Source organism: Trachemys scripta, chromosome 14 (assembly GCF_013100865.1).
Source record: "Trachemys scripta elegans isolate TJP31775 chromosome 14, CAS_Tse_1.0, whole genome shotgun sequence".
NCBI classification, from domain to species: domain Eukaryota; kingdom Metazoa; phylum Chordata; order Testudines; family Emydidae; genus Trachemys; species Trachemys scripta.
Window position 1 is genome coordinate 21,718,900 of NC_048311.1, and position 17,420 is coordinate 21,736,319.

Here is a 17,420-nt window from a genome sequence, read left to right on the forward strand (position 1 = left end):
AAAGTATCTCCTCTACTGAGATGTTTGGTTTGGTTGAAATCTGCATATCCCAATATTCTTTGTTTTGCAGTGTACAATTTCCAGTTTCCAGTAGTTTTTAGCAGAAAATAAAATTAGTTTATGGTTGCCAAACCCTGCAAATATTTCTGATTTCTGATGAAAAGTCAAAATTATCCACCTTCTTTTTTTCTGACTGGATCTAGATGTCTGACTAGACAGAGTTAAATCCTTAAAGAGTTCAAATTGTAACTTATATTTAGGTTCTTACATTCTGCTGGAAAGAAATCTGACAGGCTCTAGATGTTTGAATTACAATTCATATATCTATCATTAAATTGGTCTCTATATTAATACCTTCATGTATATAATTGAAAGCAAAAATTGATCCTCCAGCGCCAGGATTCTTTCTTCATCTCTCTCTCATGCCCCCATCACTGTATTATCCAGTGGCAGTTTCCATGTCCCTTCGCTGGATTTCCTGAGTCTCTCTGCAGTCCCTAGCAGACAGGGATCCACTCTACAGATGAGTGCTCCCTGCTCACCTCCTTGGACAGGCTTGGCTGAGAGATGAAGGACTAAATGGAATCAGAGACTGAAAACTCCTCCCAGCTCCTGGCTTGTGCAGGGTTCAGACATGGTCACAGCCCAGGATGTCCCTGGTCTGGGGCTAAATATTTGAATCCAGTCTCCAAGGCATTAAGCCCAGCTCTGATCTCATCTCTGGAGCAAACCACCCTGACAACCTGCCCAACTAACTGCACAGAGGGAGAACAGCACCTGCACTGGATCTCACATGATGGCAGCATCTCTGGAAGGACCCTTGGCTAAAAACAAGGCAGGGAAGAGGCCCAAAGCATGTCCCAAGGTGCTTGCAAAATAAAACAGGGATTTCTAACACAGACACATGATCTACAATAGCTAAGAGCCTAGTGGCACCAGAATCTCAGCTGGCCTGGAATAGCCTGTTCCTTCATTAACACCACATAATCACTTCTGTGTTAGCAGAGATGTTTTTTCCCCTCCTGCATTGTATCAGCTGCTCTTGGAATGCATCCGCTAGAGTAGGCCACAGCTCAGGTTGCTCTGTCTGCTTGAAGTCAGTAACCAAGAGGTACCCAGAGGTGAAGATTTAAAACTAAGAGCCAGGTCATGAGCTTGTGTAAATTGTTACATTTTCATTGAATTCATGGTAGTTTGAACTATTTATGCCAACTGGGAATCTGGGCCTTTGATTTCTGTCGTCAGTGGCAATTTAAATCAGCTGGGGATTTAGCCCATACACAGCTGTAAATCCATATTTTTTGCCTGCCAATCTGATCTGAAGCTGATTCAAAGTTCTGAACCTGTCCGCACTTTCTTAGCTCTTTGCCCCATGGGTTTAATTACAAGAGTAACTTGACGGAGAATGGTTCAGTCCCACTAGGGATAGAACCTTGGAGGAATTCTGTGTTGCACAGTTTTCAAGTATCTGATCTTCAACTTCTGTTGAGATGAATGGCCCAGAATCTTTTTCTCTTTCTTTCTGTCTCAGCCATTAAATTAATTTTTCTCTTACTACAGACAGCAATAAACTAAAAAGCTCAGTGGGGACATATCTTCTAGGAAGTGCACAAAGATCCCCAACCCATTTCTTAAGTCCACCATGAAGCTATCACAAGGCAGAAACTTTCATGCTTATGCCAACATAGTCACCAGCGGCCTGGTGGGGGAATGGTCCCTGTGCACCCCTAGGCAGTGTTGAATGCAAGGCTGGATGTTGAACACTGCAAAGCTCAGGGATGGATGGTTCTGTTTGGCCAAGGATGAAGAGAGGGGCCATTTGTAAAATCTGACAATAGATAATTTTCCACTTGACCAAGCCCTCAGCTGGTATTTTCAAAGCCACCTTATTTTCAAAGCTGTCCACCTACCACTGACTGTCAGATATCCAATGAACAACAGCCTTTTACTTATACCCTGCTGGGACCAGATTGTTCTGCATGATCTAGAGGTGAGATGGGAGCAGTCCTATATTTTAAAACCTCAAACTCATGAATGTTTGGTCCTGGGGTCTGTGTTCGGCTCATGTTAAAGAGAGAGGGCCATCTGTAGAACCCATTTCTGGATATGGCTGCAGTTTACAAAGCCCTTCAGTGTCAGGAAGGGCTCAAAAAGAGTGTTTTTGGATCTGTCTACAGTCTTCTGGGATGATATTGTTAAAGCCTCTTTAGGGGATATCAGACACTCCAGGCTAGATTCACAGAAGGAATTAGGACCTGATTTTTTAAGGTATTTATGCATCAAGTGGGACTTTCAAAACATCTTTTGATTTCAATCAGATTTAGGTACCTAAATGCTTTTGAAAATCCCACCCGGACACCTTTTAAAATCTTGCCTTTCGGTATTCTAATGCTGAACATTGCAGCATCTAACTTTTAGGCACTTAGAAAATCACCATGATTCACAAAGCCAGTGTTCAGAGCCCAGGATCCCTGTTCAGTGAATGGGGAGAGGTAAACACCTAATGGGATCCACAGTTGCCAGCATGCATTGGGGGGGGCGCCTAACCTAACCAATGGGAGAGGACGACCTTTGCCCCTTCTGCCCGAGAAGGGATTTGAAGGGGATCTCCCACCCAGTGTCCTAATCACTGGGCTGTGGGATATTCCGATGTGGGGCTCCCTCAATCCATTCAAGCTGTTCCACTTTGGATTAAATAATTAAGATTCGTTGGGTCAGAGAGGAAGAGAGAGAGAGAACATGAGAATTACCCTATAGCCTAGTGGTCAGCGCACTCACCTGGGAGACCTAGTGTCCAGTTCCCCTGCTCCAATAACTAATTATTTTTCCAGAGTGGAACAGCTTCAACTGGAGTGACTGTGGGCATCTCACATCAGAATACCCCTAACACTGATGACATGGACAGTGACACTGCATCCTTTCTCTGTGCAAGTCCTTGTCAATGTTGCTCTCTCTCTCTACTCCATTCATCGACGTGGTGCCGAAAGTCACTGACACCTCAGGTCCCAGAATCCTAATTACTGAAAGAAGCCAGAAGGAGAGAGTAATTCCAATGCACCAATTGTAAGGCTTTAATTGACTGGGAAAGGAGAGAAATGGAGACAGTGTCAGAGTCTGGCACAGAGAACTTTCGATGAGCTGTTTGTAAATGAGCGATGGAGTAAGATATAGTCATAAAAAATCATTGTTAAATAATGGTTTAATAAGGAGTGCTTATAAGAAAATCATGGTCTGGACATAGACAATCATTAATAGGAAAAGAAGAACAATAATTTCCATAGATTATTCATTATCTAGCTAGCTAATATAATTCACAATCAAATAGAAATGAATCATTATGACTAAATGAAGTTGTGTGTTAAGACAAGGAATGGTCCTGTCTGTCTGTCTATTTAATCACATACTCTGCTTTTGTCTGTCATATATGTAGTGTACACAAACCATGCACAAAGATGATGTTCTAATACTAATAACTAGCCAACTTCTGAGATCATCTGTCAGCTTAGATGTGAGAAGATCCACACAGGATGGCGTATGGAATACCAGAGCAGTGCACTTACACAGAGTTAGAACAAAATGACCCCAGACAAGAAACTTACACCATTGTTCAGGTCACTACTGAGTGTAGCCCAAAGACTTTGGGCCAGAACCTAATCAGTATTAAACTGCATTGGTGCTGGTCTAGCTGAGTTGGGAAATCTGACCCTTACATCTCTGTCACACTAGCTTTCTCCAGGGTGCTGTCAGCCAAATCTGGATCCTTGTGTATATAAGCTATTGGCCTAATCTTGATCTCCTTGAAATAAGGGGCTAAACCCCAGTCAGTCACTTCCATGGAATCCTGATGTGGCCTTATAATTCTGAGTCAGATTTTCTTTAGGAAACTCTGGAAAAAGTTTTTCTTTCAAACAGCCTTTCCACCATAGCAAGAATGACAGTTTTTACATATTCATATAGGTTAAAATAATAAAAAGATGCCTAACATCATTAATAATACAATAATATCCCAACAGTATACACAATCATTTCAGCAGGAACTTAGCCATCCAGAAACCTCTTTTGCACTCTTATCATTGTGTGCATATCTTTTCCATCATTCAGTTCGCTCAGAAAACCCCATCAAAGAGGTGACATATGACACTCCCAAGAGAGGACCAACATTAAAAATCCTGTCTCACCAAACACTCACAATCTTCTCAGGCTTTTCCACCTTCAAAACCTCCTAAAACAAAGAAACAAACCAAACCACCAGCCAACCAGTTGAGCAAAAATCAGCTAAAAATGTGACTAACACACAAATAACCAACCAACCAACCAACCCAAAAACACAAAGAACAAATGCATTGATACCTCAATCTGAGCTTTTATCCCAAAATATAAGACGAGCCAGAGACCTCACTACAGACTTTGCTATGGCTACTGATTTTATAGGCAATGGTCTCAGATACTATGGTAATTGGTAGCAGTACATGATAGATAGATTACGATCTTATTTACATTGCTGTGTAAATATATAGAAACTCCTTTTATTCTTGAGTCATGTTTGTCTATATTTTTACTAGTGGAAATACCCAGTTCTGCATAAACTGACTGCATGGTATTTTCTCATGGAGGCAATAATGTCATCAGCTGATTATATTTATAGAGAAACATAGAATGAAATTGCTATCGAAGGAGAAATATGGACATTTTATTCTTAGAGAATAACCTCCAACCTATTCATTTACTCTGAGCATCTTTGATCTTTTTGTTTCTCCTGCTGTAGATGATCAGATTCATCATTGGTGGCAACACAGAATAGAGAAGAGCTACCATGAGATCCAGACCGGATCTTCAGCTGAAGGTGGGTTTCAGGTAGGCAAAGGCAGAAGTACAGAGGAACAACGAGACCACAAAGAGTTGAGGGAGACAGGTGGAGAAGGCTTTATGCCGGCCCTGCTTAGACGGGATTCTCAGCACTGCTTTGAAGATCTCAACATATGACAATTATGAAAACAAAGCAGCTTGAGGCTAAGCACATACTAAAGATGAGAAACCCAAGTTCAATGAGGTATGAGTCAGAGCAGGCGAGCTTCAGGAGCTGGGGGATTTCACAGAAGAACTGATCCACCATGTTTCCTCCACAGAAAGACATTGCAAATGTGTTCCCGCTGTGCAGTGCAGAGTAGAGAATACCACTGATCCAGGCACTGGCTGACATTTGGACACAAGCTCTCCTGTTCATCACCATTTCATAATGCAGTGGTTGACAGATGGCGACATATCAGTCATACGCCATGACGGTCAGTATGGCAAAATCTGCTGAAACAAAGAAGATGACGAGAAAAATTTGAGCGATGCATCCAGAATACGAAATTGATCTGGTGTTCATTAGGGAATTGCCCATGGATTTGGGGATGGTGACAGAGATAGAGCCAAGGTCTAGGATGGACAGATTCATCAGGAAGAAGTACATGGGGGTGTGAAGGTGGTGGTCAAGGGCTATGGCTGTGATGATGAGAAGGTTTCCCAGCAGGGATATCAGGTAAAGCACTAGAAACACCACAAAGTGTAAAATCTGCAGTTCCGGAACAGAGAATCCCAGGAGAAGGAATTTGGTGACGACGGTTTGGTTGGACATTTTCTTCCTCAGTACATCATGTGATGGCTGTGGAAGGAAGGAGGAAGACAATGGTCAGGATGAGAGTGACAGAGGGAATGTCCCTGATCCCCCTTTTCCTAATATCTCATTATATGAATGTCAAAGGTGCACAGAACTCATCACTTACAATGAGTAGGTGTTGTTATTGATTGTCAGAGGCAAGGAGCACTAAGTCACATTACCACACTACTGTAAATTGGGTCAGCTCCTTTAAAGTCAATGGAGCTTCATCACTTTATCCCATTTGAGGATTTTGCCTATGGGGTGGCTTGATAAAATGCAATATGAAGAATGGAACAAAGCACACTCCAAATCCAACAATTCTTGTAAAGAAGGTCCCTCTATTGGGACCATCAACAAGCTCAAAACTTGGGTATAAAACTGAAACTAAAATTCTAACAGCTTGATTCCCCCTTTGCAGGGCAATATGATGTAGACTCAACCACAATCGTGAATAGCAGCTCATCTGTAATTTTTCTACCCCAAGCTCTATGCCTAGACAGCCGACTCCCTGCTCCCAAATTGATTTATGGCACCAACTCCCAGCAGCACTTCTGCCTGCATCTAACAATGGACTGGTAGTAAATGTTGTAGCATTTACTCTCTGCTGTGTGGTGCACTGGCTGTCAGGACACCTGGGCTCTGTTCTTGTCTCTGCCAGTGACCTCCTCTGTGACCTTGGACCAGTCATTTACCCTCTTTCTGCCTCTGTTTCAAACCCCCCCCCTTCTCTGCCATGTCTACTAGGACTGTAAGGGCTTTCGGAGAGGAGCTCTGGGACAGATTTTTAAAGGTATAGAGGCACCTAGTGGATTCTCAAAAGCATCAGGGCCCCAACACCCCTTGGAATCAATGAGTTGTGAGCTCCTAGGTGCTTCTGAAAAGCTCACCGGGCACCTAAATACCTTTGGAAATGTAGCCCCATGTCTTACTCTGTTTCTCTTCTGCACACCCATTTACACCGTTTATACTCAGCCAGCTGCAGTTTGGAGCTAGGCCAGGAGGTCTGGGTTCTACTCCCTGTGAGATCCTGTATGTCCTTGAACGATGGCAGGCTAGACAGGCTTTAGCTGCTTGGTTCAACTCTAACCCAGGGTTTAAAGGGGCTCTTCTCTATAAAATATCTTGTGCGCTGCCAACTTTACTGTTTATTCAGTGGTTACCTCCTCACAACTATCCCTTTGAAAGAGAAATCACACAGATGCAATAGAATAAATGGGTTTCAAATCAGGCTCTTATCAGGCAATATTAATGTTCCCCAATTCATTTAAAGTTTAAGGCTGGTTGTAAATTTTCAGCTGGGTTCTTTTTAATGGAGATTGTTTTTTCAGCTGAACAACAACAAATCTCAGAATCTGTCTGCTGTTCTCAAACATTTTGAGATTGTTTTGTAAAAAAACCCTGAAAACTTAAAAAAAGAACAAAAAAAATAGTTTTGGTTTTGAGATTTAAAAAAAATCAGGTTTTAGCTGAAAATTTTCATTTGCCAATAACTGGGGGAAAATGGATATATGGTTTTCAGCGAAAAATAAAAAATTTCCTGATGGGAGGAAAAATTCCAATCAGCAGTAGGTATTTGAATAAACTCATAGTAAAGTTCTTAAGTAGGTTCGTATTGTAATTCATATTTATCATCTTAATTTTCCCCTGTATGTTGATCCCCCAACATATTTAATTGAAATAGCAAACTTCCTGTTCTTATCTTTGAATGTGTCTTCTGTTGGGAAAAAATCCACAGTCATCCAGCACTAGGATGTTTTGGTCAATATCTATCTATAGACCAGAATCTAGAAGCTAATAGCACAGGTATCTGAGAATTCTTTCACCCCTCATTGTGCGATTGAACTAGACTCAAACCTGTTGCTCTCTGCAGACGAGCTGTGTGTAGCTGGCTTTGAGCTGCACTGGCATTAAAAGACTGATGCTGCGGGAAGGTGATTTATTCATGTCTATTTCCTAAGGGCTAGCAGGACTCATGCCCTGGAACCCAGCACAGCTCAGAAGCAGTGACTCAGAGGCAAGGGTAGAGAAACAAAGGTGATAAAGCCAAAAGGTGATAAAGCCATTCTGACCCTCTAGTCTGACCCCAGCATAACACAGAGCCTAGGATCTACAGCAGGGTTCCCTGATTCCAGCCCAACTTGTATGTTATCTGTGGGCCAGGATTAAAAGATGGAGACAGGCACCCACTGGGATTTATCAATGTTCCTAAATGAGCCAGGTGGCTAAATCCTATGAACATTCAGTGGGAGTTAGGTACCTGACCTGCTCAGGTGCTATTGTAAATCCCACAAGGCACCTTTCTCCTTCTTTAGGTGTTTAAACTCTTTGTAATCCTGGTCCTGTGTCTATCTTGTTAACTTCCAAGGACTGGAAATATGGGTTCTAGTCCCATTACCTCCTATATGTCCTTTGGCATCACTGAGATAGACTGGCTTTGACTGGTGGGTCAACTCTGAGCCGAAAGCTGCTAGTGTGCAGAAAACAAACTGTGGCTATCAGCTCTGCTGCTTAGTCAAGTTATACCTTCCAGTAACTATCCCTTTGACACAGAAACAAACCCAGTTTCAAGAGAAAAAAAATGGTTTCGAAATGATGGTATTATTGAACAGTATTAATGTTCCCCACCCTTGTTCAAAGCTCCATTTCAAATTAGAGATGTTTGGAAATTTAGTGGGTTTTTTTGTAATAGTAGGAAAATGAGTTTTTCAACTAAACAAAGATGTTCAGGGAAAGTATCTCCTATACTCAGATGTTTTGTTGAAATCTGCAAATCCCAATATTCTTTGGTTTGCAACATACAATTTCCAGTTTACAGTAGTTTTTAGCTGGAAATAAATTTGTTTTTGGTTGTGAAACCCTGCAAACATTTCTGATGCAAAGTCAAAATAATCCACCTTCTTTTTTTCTGACTAAATCTAGATGTCCTAAAGCCTTAAGGAGTTCAAATTGTAACTTATATTTAGGTTGTTACATTCACCTGGAATGAAATCTGACAGGCTCTAGATGTTTGATAATAAAAGTCTTAAAGAGTTTGAATTACAATTCATATATCTATTATTAAACTTGTCTCTATATTAATACCTTTACATATATAATTGAAAGCAAAAATTTAGTCTGTTCGCCGTTTTGGAATTTTCCCCAGCTTCCGATGCATTTGATCCTCCAGCGCCAGGATTCTTTGGTCATCTCTCTGTCATGCCCCCATCACTGTATTTTCCAGTGGCAGTTTCCATGACCCTTCACTGGATTTCCTGAGTCTCTCTGCAGCCCCTAGCAGACAGGGATCCACTCCACAGGTGGGTGCTCCCTGCTCACCTCCTTGGACAGGCTTGGCTGAGAGACGAAGAACTAAATGGAATCAGAGACTGAAAACTCCTCCCAGTTCTAGAGCTGATCCTGGCTTGTGCAGGGTTCAGACATGGTCACAGCCCAGGATGTCCCTGCTCTGGGGCTAAATAGCTGAATCCATTCTCGAAGGCTTTAAGCCCAGCTCTGATCTCACCTCCGGAGCAAACCATCCTGACAACTTGCCCGACTCTAACCCCACAGAGGGAGAACAGCACCCATCCTGGATCTCACATGATAGCAACATCCCTGGAAGGACCCTTGGCTAAAATCCAGGCAGGGCAAAGGCCCAAAGCATGTCCCAAGGTGTTTACAAAATAAAACATGGATTTCTAACACAGACACATGATCTACAATAGCCAAGAGCCTAGTGGCACCAGAAGGGGCTTCGGGGGGTGGTGACAGGAGGCTCCCCAGGGGCTGGTGATCCCCTAGAACGAGGCACTGAAGTGACTGACTCAGGATCCCAACAGACTCAGGGTGTGGAATGTCCCAGAGCCCAGTCGTGTTCAGGGCCCAGTGGGCACAGACAGAGCTGGGCTGGGAGCAGTGAACAGGGAGGGGAGCAGGGATGTGTTGGCTCCAGCCAGTCACAGAGGAAGCTGCTTCCCTCGCAGCCTGGGGTTCCTGCTCCCCAGAGCCCTGAGATCCTGGCCCTGCAGCCGGCACTGACTGCGCAACCTCCATCAGCTGGGACAGACACCCAGCTTGGCCCCTTCGACTGCCCCCTGCTGGGGGTTGGGTGGGAAGAGAGGAGCAGTGGGGGTAGGATGAAAGGGCCAGTTCAAAAATCACAGCCCGAGCTCACTGAACCTTCCCAATCCCCATCTCCTCTGCCTTAGTTTCTTCTGTCCCTCCTCGGGATCAGGTTTCTGCATTTGCCCCCGGTCTCCGCGCTGGGGTTGTGGGGAGGGGTTTGGACGGGGGCAGCTCACGCTCAGCCTTTGTGACAGGGTCACACTCTTGTGAGTGAGTCTCACTCACTGAGCAGCAAACCACTGACCCAAACTCACACTGGGCTGCGCTCAGAGCAGACGAGGGGCCCGTAGGATTCAGCTTGTTACCCAGTAACACACGGCCCAGGTCAGACCACAGCAGACAGACCAGTCCCTCCTCCAGCTCAGAAAGCTCAGCCAGCCTTGGTTAATGGGGGTGGGGCAGTGCTGAGCGGTGGCCACATAACGCAGCCCTCACATGTCCCAGGAGAGAGGCACAGACACGTCCTCCGTTACCAGTCTGTGCAGCACCCAGCACAATGGGCCCAGTCCAGGCCTCACGGCTCCTGGCTCAGTGACACCCATTAACTCAGCCATGGAGGGGTCAGGATGTCAGAGTGACGGGGCCTGGTCAGATACCTGGACAAGTACCAGCAGGTGGCTGTAAGTAGCAGGCAAACTGCCCAGCACTGAGCACATCAGCCTCCAGCTATCAAACAGCTCCAAGCCTGTCAGCTGGGTCCATGCGTGTCCTGGGGTCCCAGGCCCTGTCCAGATCCCCAGGCACAATACAGCTGAATGTCCCAGTAGAATCCACTCACCTCCGAATCTCTTCAGCGCCTCCCTCATGTCAAGGGAAATTTTATACACAGTCTTCAGGTCAGTAGAAACTGCTTCTGGTTCCTGGAGTTTCACATTCTCACTCCTATGAAGAAAACGTCCCATCATCACTCAGCTGCTCTGTACACACATCATCCCAGAACCACCACCCAGAATATAAGAGCAATGAAAATGGGAAACACACCTGCTCAATGTGCTTTTCACATCCTGAAAGGAAAAGGAGAATCAATGTTCTGTACTAACACAATATGCATAAAACGGAAGGAGTCTCACTCTGGGCATCAAACTTCCATCTAGAAAATAGATCAACCCTCCCAGGCACGACTCTTTTGTGGTAAAATCTCATACACCATTTTGCATTAACACTTGTTTCATTTATGTAGGCGAGACTGGAATTTAGCTAAAGGGTTCTCCCTTCTAGGGACCCAACCCATCAGTATCTGTATTTATCGTCTGTGTTGTGTCCAGTGTTCTGAGCTAAACCCATCCCTGTTCTGACTCCAGTATCATTTTTGTATCATCCATTTAATCTCCCACGGCCTCACTGGGTCTCCATGAGGAGAATTCCCTTCTAACGAACTGCGATTTTTTGGAACTGATGGAGCCCTTAGCCGGATGTTCTGTTTGTCAGTAAACCACAGAACACATTTACTCTAATTGTTGGTATCCAGACCCAGGGATCTGAGTTATAATTCTGGATGGGTGGAGAATTTTGATGCCATCTCACCTTTAGCAGCTCAAAAACTGGTTGCTGACACTTCTCTATCTCTGCGATCAGCTCCTGCAGAAAGGAGCTTTGCTGGGAGAGTTTGGTGACATTTTCTTGTAGTCTCTGCAGAGTCTTCCTCTCCTTCTCCTCCTGGCTCTGCAGAAGCAGCTGCTGCTCCTCCTCTCTCAGCAGTGTGTGCAGTTTCTTAAATTCACCTGCAATCATCTCGCTCTTATTCTTCACTTTGTTCTGGAGATAGAAAAATAGGAAAGACGCAGAGAAAAGTGAGCCAGATGCTGCGTTACACAGGCTAGGCCTCTGTCCATGAAGCAGGGGATATTAGACCAGTATCAGATTTGTAAGTGTAACCCTTCTGCCCATCTAAGTTGGCAGCAACAAGGGCCGGGTTCTGTATCTAGGGGTTCCGTTTCAATAACGCAATGCAAAACCGGCTCGAGCCCCCACCCAGTGACCTGGGACAATTACATACCACCCCCTGGGCGCCTCTAAGAGGCAATACTTCCCCTCTCGCAAGCACGGAGTCTGAGTGTAACAGAAAATGTTTAATAACATGAGGTAAACGACATCAGCATTAAATTGGAAAAACAACCAAACAGGCTTCATGAGCAAAAAACCCACCCCAGCAAATTGGGCTGTGTCCTTTCCCTTTGGTTCTTGAAACCAGCAAACCAAGAATCACCAAAGTCCCAAAAGTCCAACAACCCCAAAGTCTCTTGGGTCCAGCAACCCAAGGATCACCAAAGTCCCAAAAGTCCAACAACCCCCCAAAGTCTCTGTCCCTGGTCAGTGCAGCCCCAGAGTTCAAGCGGGGGGGGGGGGGAAGGCGTGCAGGGTGTTAAGGGGCACCTTACGTGATCTGAGGCCGACCGGCTGCCTCTCCGTGGGGTTCCGCCGCAGCCTTCTCCACGAGCCGCTCCACTCCACCAGCTGTCCCGTGAGCTGCTCCCGCCGTCCATGAACTGCTTTGGCAGCTGCTCCGCTCTGCTCACCAACCTGTGAGCCGCTCAGCTCTGCTCCAATCGTCCCCGTGAGGCTCCACTCTGCTAGCTGCTCCACCAGCCGCTTAGCAATATAGCTTCAGGCTCCCCCACTAGTTAACACAGCACTCACTGACCTCAGCTCTTAATAACTTCAGCTCTTCTGTGATTTCAGCTCTTAGCAATTTTAGCTCATAGTAGGGGAACCCCAGTGCTAGTGCACCATTGGCCCAAAGTGAATTCAGCTCAGCAGCCTGTAACTAGACTCCTAATGGAATCAAAGTTAGCTCTGACATTCCACAGTGGAGAAAGGAGATAGTGCAATTCAAACCCTCAAAGAGGGCCCATACCATCAGGTATAAATCCCTGTCCACATCCTCTTTCCATTCACTGGGTTTTGTAACCCATGCCCCTTGTCAAACAAGTGCTACTTAGGTAATGGTGAAGGACTCACTCAGTCCTTTTGTCATTCAACAGTTCCACTGGCCTTGATTCACAGAATCAGGGTAACAAAACTTTATTCTTCCAGCCCTAATAATAGAGAAACTGGGGATCCCACACCAGCCAAAGTAACCACTTTGAGTTGCTGTTGTTTCATGCCAGGCGAGTGGGTGTGCCTATGCAAACCAGATCAGCCCCTGGAGTTCTTTTCCACACTCACCATAATTCACCACCAGATGTCAGGGTAGAGCTCATCCTGACTCTGCTTACATCAGGATATTTACTTTTTTGGGAAATGTACCATAAAGGGTTTGTTTTAGTTCAGAATTAATAAGGCAGTTCCATAGTGAGGTTGTCTAGGGTGCTTTGTAAAGCTGAAGTATGTTATCGCAGGTGGCATGGGACGGACACAGTGGAGTGGACAGAAATCAAGGGAACAGGAGAGCTTTACACGAGGCTTCCCAGGGCGTCCATGGCGGGATTTGGGTGCCAAGTGTTGGGCCCTCAGACACCAAGAGGAGCCGTCGCAGCGGGTTGTGGGTGATGCTCCTTCTCTGACAACCTGCTCCCAGGGCTGCAAAGTTCAGGACATTGGGTGCCATCCTGAGGCTCACATGGGTGTTGGGCACCCAGGGCATTGTCAGGGCTGGCTTTGGCCTCACCCAGCCTGGCAGAGTGCCCCATGCCCATGTGACCAGTGCCCCTGGGATCGCAGCCTTTAGGGAGCCCTCTAGGCTCACAGAGCCGCGGTTTGGCTGATGCCAGCTGTGTCCCCACCTGCTCCCTGAGCTGGTGCTGATCCTGGCTGGGGGAGGGGCTGACTGCTCTGCACTGGCCTCTCTAGCTCTCCTGCAGCTCAGCACAGAGGTGCTCGGTGACCCTGGGGGGAGCCTGCCCCCCAGCGAGACTCGGCCCACAGTGATGTTGGGGAAAGTCCCTCTTAATCTCCCTGAGATGCCAACATGGCCAGGGGCTTCAGGAGCTTCCCCCGCCCCTGTCCCCTGCCCCAGAGCCCTCCTCCCTGAAACCCCAGTACGTGAGCACCAGCCCTTCCCCACACCAGTCTGTGCCTTGTGCTGACCCCCCCCCCATCTTCCCTGTGCAGGGCTCTAACCTGTCTGTCTGTCCAGCTCCCTGTGTGGTGGGGGAGGGCTGTGCTCAGTGTCTGTCTGAAGAGGCAGCTGCTTGAGCACTGTAATTTTCACCTCCTGCCTCTGGCCCGGCTAACCCGAGCCCCCAGCACAGCCTCCAGCATCCCTGGGCCCATCTGCCAATGGGCTTTGGACACTGACTCATCCGCTAGACCACCCCCACCCTGCCCCTGGGAGCACTGCAGCCATGGGGCACTCAGACAACTCGGGTACAGCCCTGACAAGCCCCAGCTCCCTCAGGAGCCCCTACTGGCACCTGCCCCAGGCTTTGTGCCTGTGGCCTGGACCCTGCAAAGGGTCATGGGCCTGCAGCCTCCTTCCCCTCCTGCCCCCTGGGAGCTGATGAGTTACAGCTAATTCGAGTGACGCAGCATTATCATATCCCTAACATCTCCCACCATCAGACACGGACAGCACATCCTTCATGGGGCCTGTCACTTCCCGGCCCTGCTCCCGCCCATGGGGATATCCCCCACCTGGCTTAGGCCCATGACAGCCCCTCCGAGTGGGTGACTGGCAGCCCCTGCTGGGCCTCATCTCACAGTCGCTGGGGCTGCAGTTACTCTGCCGAGTGACACTGATCATTGGCTGATGTTGGAAGTAACTCGCTCTCACGGGGCAATAATCAATGGTTTCAGAACCACCCCAGTGACTGTCCCAAGGGGCAGCCGTCTCCAGGGCACTGGCTGGACACTTTGCTGGACACATTCAAACCTGGGTGTTAATTGTTATCCACCTAAATCCCTACTGTCTGAGGAACTGAGCTCCAACTGCTTCAGGTGCAGCAGTGGGAGCTGCTGCGGTTCTGTCCTCTGGAAACCAGCCCACTTCCGCTGGGCTCTAAATATGGCTTCAGATGCAGAACCAGAGGCACCCAGCTCTGAGCATTTCTGCTCTTGTAAATGGCCATTTTTATCTGAATAGTGGGATGCAAGTAGATGCAGACTCCTCTGTAACTGGCCACATCTTCTACTCCCGGCGGGAATTCTTCATCACTGCAGACAAACAAAATTCATGTGTCCTGCAGAATTTTTTTCTACAGAAAATACGTTTCTGCCCAAGAAGTGCTGCAGTTACACTTTTTCCCACCAGAGGCTGCTGTGGTACAAGAATAGCCAGCAGCATGAACTCAAGCTTGCTGTTCTGGCACCACAGCATTCTCTGGTGGGAAAAAGGCGGAACTGCAGCACTTCTGGAGCAGAATGTATTTTCTGTGGGGAAAAAAATTCTGTGCGTGCCCAGTGGTGCAGAATTCCACCAGGATTAGAAGTTTATCACAGCACCCTGCCTGTGGAGCCAAGTTAGGACAGAGTGGGGCACACAGAGCCATAGGTGCCAGCTTTTTCCTTTGCCCGGTGGTGACAGCAATGCCCCTCTGCCATGTACATTGGCCAAACCAAACAGTCTCTACATAAAAGAATAAGTGGACACAAATCAGACATTAGGAATGGTAACACACAAAAGCAAGTCGGAGAACACTTCAATTTCCCTGGACATTCAATAACAGATTTACAAGTAGCCATCCTTCAACCAAAATAACCGTCAAAAACAGACTTCAAAGAGAAACTGCAGAGCTACAATTCATTTGCAAACTTAACATCATTAATTTGGGTTTGAATAGGGACTGGGAGTGGCTGGCTCACCACAAAAACAATTTTCCCTCTCTTGGTATTGACACCTCCTCATCTATTATTGGGAGTGGACCACATCCACCCTGACTGAATTGGCCTTGTCAACACTGGTTCTCCACTTGTAAGGTAACTCCCTTCTCTTCATGGGCCAGTATATTTATGCCTGTATCTGTAATTTTCACTCCACGCATCTGAAGTAATGGCTTTTTTACCCACGAAAGCTTATGCCCAAATAAATCTGTTAGTCTTTAAGGTGCCACCAGACTCCTCGCAGCTGAGAAATGGGTTCAGTGTTACTGCTATTGCATCACATTGGCTGCCTGGTTGCAGCTGTGTAACGTGAACTGGCCACTGAGCTGTAATTTAGCTACCGCAGGCCCTGATGCTCCCTGGCAGCCAGATGCAGGGTGTTAACTATTTAAATAATGAGCAGAAAGAAAATAAATCCTCAGCACTGAAAGCGGGGCGTGTGTGTAACATTTATTCACAGTTTGGACCCCATCTGAGAGAGATTGGCCCTTGGAGCAGCTCCTTTCCCATTAACAGCCTTGTGCCACCACAGCAATTGCTGATGGGTGGAAGAAATGAGAGCTGTCACGCTGTCTGATGTGGCTCACAACTGAGAGTGCTAATCTCAGGTCAGACTGTCAGAAAACAGAGCAGACACTCCTAACTGCTGCCATGTTCATTTCACCAAACCAGTAACAAGCGTGAACTCCTGGATCACTATCCCAGTCTTACCATGGAGTCATAGAGAGTCCCCTGAGGCTCACCAGCCTGTCTTGCCACCCAGACAAACTGCACTTTGTGATAGTCATCGCTATACCAAATATCACATCATATTATGTTACTCCCAAACCAAAGGGTCAGTCACTTACCCCAGGTCAATGGATACTTCCTATCTCCCACCAACAACAACACTGGCAGCCAATTTCTCTAGTAAACTAACTAAGGGCTTAAGCTTTTGTGAGTAAAAACCTCACTCTATGCATCCGAAGAAGTGAGGTTTTTACTCACGAAAGCTTATGCCCAAATAAATCTGTTAGTCTTTAAGGTGCCACCAGACTCCTTGTTGTTTTTGTAGATACAGACTAACACGGCTACCCCCTGATACTTAACTAAGGGCTTATTAGCTAAGAAAAAGAATTTGAGTTATTGAGAGGTTAAAGCAGGTAAAGTACATTAACAGGTGAGACAAAATTTGTGAGTCCAAAATGATAGCGGAGATGTAGTAATCTGCTAGGGTTCCAAAAGTCTTTCAGGGTTACCCAGAATAACTCTGGGGATCTCTATCCACTCGCTCAGTATTTCCCCTTACTGGAATCCAAAATGGTTAAGAGATGCTGGATACTTTTTTTGAATCCATATTTATAGCTCTTTTACCTAGAGAGCCGTGGGTTTCTTCTTCTGAATCAGTGAGGAATGAATCTTTGACCTCTGAGCATTACACCAACCAACAACCACTTGCTTTAAGGCTAGCCTCGTCTTCATTTGCATTCCCCAAGGCTTCATCTGCTTTTCATGGGTTATTTAGCTGCAAGTAAATACACAGTGTAAATGTAATGACAGGGGTATATGCAGTGTACATGTAGGATAACAGCAAACAACAATCCTTCATTAGTTTTCATGAAGTTGCCACATCAAACATCTTTTCATCTTAACACTAACACACACTTTAATTTAGGCTTATCTAGTTACTGGGGCATAGATAATGGAAAGGTAATGTAATAATAAACAGCAGGATTTAGACAAGCAATAAAAAATACACTTAGTATCTTTGTTTTGATCTCTATCTGCACAAGTGAATTGGCCTGAATACATATTGATACCCATAACTCTTTTTTTTTTATATTCATACGCAAGTGAATTTTTACTATGATTTGAGTTGGTCTGTCAGAATCACAAGAGCAACATATTTCATATACTTTCATTGCTTTCTAATATT

At 46.0% G+C, this 17,420-nt stretch overlaps 1 long non-coding RNA gene and 1 pseudogene across 1 annotated transcript; both read right to left on the reverse strand.

Annotated features, from left to right (window-relative positions):
* Positions 1 to 4,719: 4,719 nt before the first annotated feature.
* LOC117887630 lies at positions 4,720 to 5,620 on the reverse strand (annotated as a pseudogene).
* Positions 5,621 to 10,167: 4,547 nt separating this feature from the next.
* LOC117887679 lies at positions 10,168 to 11,324 on the reverse strand. Its single transcript, XR_004648183.1, has 3 exons — positions 11,273 to 11,324; positions 10,730 to 10,752; positions 10,168 to 10,630 (listed from the first exon to the last, which is right to left on the reverse strand). It is a non-coding gene; the product is annotated as an uncharacterized LOC117887679 (long non-coding RNA).
* Positions 11,325 to 17,420: the final 6,096 nt, after the last annotated feature.